This window comes from Dipodomys spectabilis, unplaced genomic scaffold (assembly GCF_019054845.1).
Source record: "Dipodomys spectabilis isolate Male_0828 unplaced genomic scaffold, ASM1905484v1 ptg000096l, whole genome shotgun sequence".
In the NCBI taxonomy this organism is placed as follows: Eukaryota; Metazoa; Chordata; class Mammalia; order Rodentia; family Heteromyidae; genus Dipodomys; species Dipodomys spectabilis.
Window position 1 is genome coordinate 7,689,482 of NW_024870773.1, and position 7,184 is coordinate 7,696,665.

General features: G+C 45.9%; 1 protein-coding gene across 1 annotated transcript in view; it reads right to left on the minus strand.

The window, feature by feature from the left end:
* The window catches only part of LOC122113312 (amyloid beta precursor protein binding family B member 1 interacting protein), a 92,012-nt gene extending 85,606 nt beyond the window's left edge, over window positions 1-6,406 (minus strand). Inside the window, 1 exon segment of the mRNA XM_042686306.1 lies at window positions 6,360-6,406. The gene's annotated coding sequence lies outside the window, so the exon portion shown is untranslated.
* Between the last annotated feature and the right edge of the window lie 778 nt (window positions 6,407-7,184).

The window sequence follows — 7,184 nt, forward strand, 5'->3', positions numbered from 1 at the left end:
CTATTGGGGAGCACTGGTCCAGAACACTCCAGTTCTGTTCTGATCTTTGCCTCGGCCTTTGACTCAAAGCTGACCGGGCATGGGGACTGGATCACATGAATGCTCTCTGAATATTACTCACCAAGAGTTAAATCAGGATTGCCCCACTTCCTTTCCACTGGGTTTATGCTCCAGCATTGCCTAAGTGCTTCACGTCGCTGGTGCCTGGGGCAGCCATCTTCACCAGCCACGTGAAAATACCTCTGTCCTCCAAAATACACCCATCCCATACCCCATCCCCTGTAATGTCTTCTCTAGCATCTTCTTCTTAACTGAATTATTTCTGTACCTATCAATGCACTGTGGTGTGTATACTTACAGATTGTTCCTTGGAACAAGCTGGAAGAAGCTAGGGATAAGGGGCTAGATTACCTCCCACCCCCACCCCCACCAGGTGACTTCTCACTAGGTGTGTATTGAGACTGGAAGAAAACCCAAGCATCAACTACACTACGTTAAGCATTTTGATCCAGGTAAAGTGTTGAACCCAGCTTTGAGGATCGTGAATACCACAGTCTCAACTCTTCTACATGTAGTAGCCTCACATGCAGTGGCATCACATGTAGCCATCCACATATGATAGTGTCACATGAAGCCATACCCACGCAGTCATATCACATGTGGTGGTATCACATGTAGTATCATGCATCATCGTAGCAATGTGGTCTTACCACATGTAGGAATATTATATGTAGAGCTATCATGTGTAGTGTTGGCACAGGTAGCACTATCACAGGATGCTATCATCCCTGGTGCGGCAGATTGAAAGTGGAGAATGGGCAGTTTCTAAGTTACTTAGTTTACTACAGTGAAACATTATAGTTTTCTACTGATGAGTTCTCATCACTTCATTAATCATAGTGACATCATTATTTCTGTTACAATTACTCATAGCCATTTCTTAAAAAAATAGCAAGGATTTATTTTGGTATAACAGACTAAGGTAGAGAGAAATGGAAAACAAGGAAATGTCATTCAGTAATGGTTACCATTATTTCTGTTATAGTTATTTGCAACCATTCTTTTTTTTTTTTTAAGTTTTAGCATGGAAAACACTTTTATTCCCACACAGAAAATGGGAACAAAGATTCCCTGTTGAATTTCTAATGGTCTTCATTTGTTAGTACTATTTAAATTGTCTTTACTTAATAGTATTCTCTATAACCATACCCAGACCTTAATTCCAGTTTCCAGGTGCTACAGTCCCTGAAATTCCAGCATGATATTATGCTTTGCAAATGTATATACATGCTTCCTGAGTGCTTCTTAACAATGATTACATGCAAGCCAGGCTCTGGTGGCTGACACCTGTAATCCTAGCTACTCAGGAGTTGCAGGTCAGAAAGAAGTCAGTCAAAAGAAGTTTGTGAAACCCCATTCTGACAGAAAAAGCTGGGCACAGTATCATGCACCTGCTATATGGAAAGTATAAATTGGAGATTGAGATTCAGGCAATTCCAGGGAAAAAGTGAGACCTTATCCCCAAAATAACCACAGCTAAAAGAGCTAGGGGCATGGCTCAAGTGGTAGAACACCAGCCTGGCAAGTGTGAAGCCTTGAGTTCAAATCTTAATATTGCCAAATAATTTTTTCTTCTTTTGGTTGGTTGTGGGCCCTGGGTGCTGTCCCTCAGTTCTTTGGCTCAAAGCTAGTGTTCTACCACTTGAACTACAGCACCACTGCCTGTTTTCTGAGTGGTTTATTGGAGATAAGAGTTTCACAGGCTTTCCTGCCCTGGCTGACTTTGAACTGTGATCCTCAGATCTCAGCCTTCTGAGTAGCTAGGATTACAGGCGTGAGCCACCAGAGCCTGGCTTGCCAAAGATATTTTAAAAATGATTTTAAGTTTAACACAGTCAGAATAAGTATGACCTTTAGAGCAGAAATAGAAGAAATAGGGAACTGTTATTAAGAGAGGGCAGGAAATACATAGCTTCTGGAAATATTCTGCTTACACTGTGTGACAGTTATTCAATGCTTGCTTTCATCTTATTTGCTGTTATATACATATGCAATGCATCACCTTTTTATGTCTGAAATACTTCATCATTTAAGAATGAAGGAAACAATCTGGTCCTAGTTTATTTGTTGTAATATTACTTTTTATTTTTCTCCAGTTCAATCTATCACTCTCAATAGAAATCCTCCAGGCAATTTGTGGAAACAATTAGACATTTCTTCCCATCCCAAACCTCCCCATCTTACTGAGGAGTCTGTGACTCAAAACCAAGTCAGATGATTTCCCACAAACTTAAAGAATTAAACTTACTATTATATTGATTTAATCAACCTAGAAAACTAGCATGAAGAATCTGAATATAATAAAGACAAAACAGAAAGCATAGCCAAGCACTGGTGGCTCCCACCTATAATCCTAGCAACTCTGAATGTTGAGACCCATAGGAATGAGGTTTGAAGCCAGCTGGGGCAGAAAAATCAGAAAAATTCTACCTTCACAATAGCCAGCAAAACACCAGGTAGGAGGCATGACTCAAGTGGTTCAGTGCCTGCCCAGAAAACAAGTTCGACGCCCTGAGTTCAAACCCCCATAGCAGAGGAAACAAATGAAAATGGGATGGCTATCAAAGCCAATTATTTTTCAAAAGACACATATAAACATAATAACTTCAAAATGGATGGCAATATCTTGTTTAATTACTAGAATGAGACAAGTTCTTTGCTTGCTTACCTTCAATTCATCTTTCCCTCCCTGACCCCAAGTTGCTCTAGGAACCTAATATATAGTCACTCAGCATAGCACTCTGGTTACATGCAGAATCATAACAGCCTCTACTTTCACTCCTCTTCTAGCTCACTGAGGAAAGCCCCCATGGTTTTGTATCATTTGAGCTCTAACCCTCATAAAGCACCTTGGGCAGGGTATCACGTTGTCCCAACTGAATGTTTACTCTGCATTTTACTCCCTGAGAAAGTTTCTTAACTTCCCTGTGGTTTCATTTCCTCTAATGAAATGGGAATACTAACAGTATAAACTCAGCTGTGAGGATTAAAAATCACACACGTAGACTAGCACAGCGGCTGCTACACCCTTCTGTAAAATATCCCTCATCTGAAGATTCAAAATCCAAAGTGTGTGCGTGCGTTCCTGTGTGCACGCATGCTACTACTGAAGCTTGAGCTCAGGGCCTGATGTTCTTATTTAGCTTTTTCTCCCAAGGCTAGCACTCTACCACTTGAGTCACAGAACCACTCCCAGTTTTTTTCAGTGGTGAACTGTAGATAAGGGTCTCACAGACTTTCCTGCTTGGGCTGGATTCCAACCACACTCCTCAGACCTCAGGCTCCTTGAGTAGCTAGGATTACCAGCTTGAGCTACTGGGGCCTAGCTTGAAACACTGCTGAGTGCCCACTTGAGGCCACAGGTGATTAGACCACACATGGCCTCCTGTGATGGAGCCACAGTCAACATGCAGGCCCACAACACAGTTTCTCGAGCTTCTCCAAGTGAAAAAGTGCCCCAGCTACCTGAGCTGCAAAAAGTGCATATTTCATTTCATGCAAAAATTATTAAAAACAGTGACTCTAGTGCCTTATTGATGTTTAGGAAATGTTGGGAAATTGGAATTCAAGCTTCAGATCACAACCATGAAGGTGTGGTCACCTGGAGGGATGTTAAATCTTGTTTGCGCTTGCCTCACGGTTAGGGCCTACAGGCCAGCTAGCTGGGTTTCAGCAGCTGGAGACATTTCAATGGTGTCACATGGAAGCAGCATTGATATATCAAATATATTTTGAGCCCAGACTGCGGTAGCAGAATGTGACCAGGCAACTAGAATGTGGTGGTAGTATATTCCTCAGGCCCTGCCCTTCCCTTCCTTACCCTTCCCTACCTGACTACAGTGCCAGCTAGTCTCTTAAGCTGAGTGTAAGTGGCTCCATTTCTTTCCTTCATTCTCTCTTCTCCCAAGAAAATACAATTTCTACTTTCCCACATATGTACTCTCCTCTAAGCCATGCTTCTCATGACAACTATAATGTATACAAATGTCCCCAACAAATCCCTTTAAACCTTAACATTGTCATGTTGAGTATAAATCTGGATATATAATAAATGCTTCAACTTTATATTACTGGTAGCTTAGCATGACAGCACTGATATAAAACACATTAGTTTTCAATTGGAGAGTATCCATTGTATTAATACGAATGAATTCTGTCTTGAGTTCTTTGTTCTAAATTGCTCCATCTTGAAAACGCCTAAGAGCATTTTATTGCCTATTGAACAAACTCAGGAAGTCTCAGAAACTTGTAAAGATTGTGGTCTGATACACTACAGAACACAAACAATTTATTTTAAAATGTTGTGGAGACAATAAAAAAGCTTTAGGTATAAAAACAAGTACAATAGAAGAAGATTAGATATGAGTGAAAAATAGTAATTTGAAAGCATAATGGTTTAAAGAAAACTCATAGCATATCAAACAGATGTTTATGACAATGAACTTATTAAACACCCAGCTCATGTGAATAACATGACAGTATCTAGAACTTGAACTTACAAGTGAAAAAGGCAAAAAAAAAAATACAGTAGAGAGTTGGTATATACATTCTCAGTGTGATAAAAATACAAAAATAGTTATGTACACCTAGTAGGTATTATGTGCAAGGTTTAAGACAACCATAATCTTTGAAAGTTGTATTTCTTAAATGGTAGCAAATATGGAAATTTAAAATATAATATTGGTCTGTGGTAGTTTTCTGCTTGTAATAGAAAGTTGGTAACTTACATTTAGGCTAGGAGAGGACTAATTTTAGTGGCACTTGTTAGAACCAAAAGACCTCAAAGATATAATGCTGAATTTAAGAAAATCTGTTAGTCTTTATTTGTGTACTATTCATGTATGTATATGTGCATAAAGTTTATATTTATTTTATGTTATTCATTGCAATGTTCAGGATGGAACTCAAGGGCCTCATTCTACCACTGAGCTGCATCCTCTGTCCCATTATTTTCTCTATTTTGACATAATCCAATAATCTCATGTTACTCACGAGTTATATGAAGTCCAGGGAGGTTAACACAATTTAATCAAGGGTGTTCTGTCCAGTCAGAACCCAAGTCTCCCAAATACTCAGGAAAAGGCACACATATTAGGAAGGATGTGAACGTGGAGCAGTGATCGTTTGAGGGTGAAGATGCATTTCTTGGACTTTACACAACGCCCCGAACAGACAGCAAACACCTCCTGGACGACCTTCGATAGGGTTTCTACTCAGCTCCCTTCTAATCTTGCCCGTGTACTCGCCTTGGACAGAGAGCCTGCCCGGGCTTCCGTGAGGCCCCACGTTAAGCTGAGCTCCTGGCTTGTACAGGAGGCCCAGGTTTCCCTTCTAAAATTTCCCCGGTGCAGGCCTGGAGTTACAAATGGGTCAAGTACCTCTGCCCCCAAAGCAAATTGCCCCTAAACAAATTGGAACCGCATTACTCCAGCCCAAATCTTAATCTGGTTGGACAAATAAAGTCACCTGCTCTTCTCTGCGTTCCTTTCCTGTTTCTCCATTTCTAACTATCATGGTAAGGGCTGCTTAGGTACAGCCGTGCTGGCAGCGGCTCTGGCTCACACCAGAGCTGATTCTAAGGTGGTATCATCCCAGAGGACAAAGATCACTTGGGGGAGACCTTGGTGGTGGTGATGGGGGGACCCTAGGGATCCCCGGGGGACCCAGCCATCTTAGTTCATTTCTCCATGCCACAAAAGCCTCCTGCCACCTTCAGGCCAAACCAAACTGCCACACGGTGCTCAAACTTACCCCCAACACACCCTCAAGTGAAAAAGATGATTTGGGGGAGGGAAACTTCTTTTTAAAAGCAACAGTGGTAACAATAGTAGTAACAGTAGTAAGGAAGCGCTTGGAGGTGCGCCTGAGTGCGCTCCCCCTCTTAAAGTTCACAAGACTGGAGTTTTAACTTTGCTCTTCAGAGCGCCCCTGGGGATTCTTCCAGCTTGAGTCGGATTTGGGGGTCCGGGGGGTCCTGCTGGATGCCCCAGGCCTCTGATCAGCGACCCCCCCCCGCCCCCTCCCGTGCCATCTTATGGCCATTTCCTGGACAGGAAACTTGTCAGCCACGCGGGGCTGGGGGTGGGGGGCGAACTGGAGTGGCCACCCTTCCCCGATCCTCCCCTCTTCGCCCCCACCCCGCCCCTCGCCACCTGGGTCAGATTCAAGGGGGACCCCCAGTGTGTGCGGGGGGGGGCAGGGTGACCCGCTGCCCTGGAGGACCAGGGAGGGGACGCGCCCACGTGTCCATCCACCGTCGGGGACCGGCTCCCCGCCTCCCATCCCGCGGCTCAGCTTACCTCGACGGCGGTGCGGAGCCCGGGGGGCCGCGGGGAGGAGGCGCGGGGCGGCGGGGCGGCGGCGGCGCGGGCGAGGCGGTGCGCCTGGGCTGTGCACTCGCCGCTCCCCGGCTCCGGGTCCCCGCCTAGGGGAGGAAGTGGTGTCAGGCCCTCCCGGCGCGCGCCACGCGGCTTCGCGCCCGGCCCCGGGGCGCCCAGCGCAGCGGGGTTAGCAGGCAGACACCAGCACGTGGCCGGAGGACTCGGGGAGCGCACGGGCTGCCCGCCCCGGCGCAGCCATGCCCACGGATGCCCTACGGATCCCCGTCCCGAAGGAGGAAGACTTTGTACTTTTCCTTCCTTTCTTTAATTCCTGGCGGGGTGGGGATCGGTGACTTCCCCTCCGGTCTTCTCCCAGCTGCGGTGTGAGGGGCGCTCAGCAGCCTCCCCAGGCCAGCCCATCCAGCCCGGTGGCCTCTACATAGGAGGGACTCTGGGGGCGGGTGGGGTGGGGACTTGGGGCCGAGCAATTGGCCCACTGCAGGCAAAGTAGCCGATGGCTTTTGCAACATCTTCCCGAGTGTTTACTTCAACTGTCCCTGGGCTTCCTCTTTCGGGAGGGTTGTGCAAGGCTTCCCGCCAGCCGCGGTGGGTGTGCGCGCCCTGCCTGCAGGGGGCAGGTGCGGTGCGGGGGCCCTCCATCCAGGGCCACCGGTCCAGCCTGCTCTTCCTGGGGCAAGGGGTGAAAGAATGGGGGATTGGTACTTCTACCAGCCATACAGGTCGAAAGGAGATATTTACCTGTTAGCGGAGCGTCATGGCTCAGTTGATGTGCTTTTTATTTTT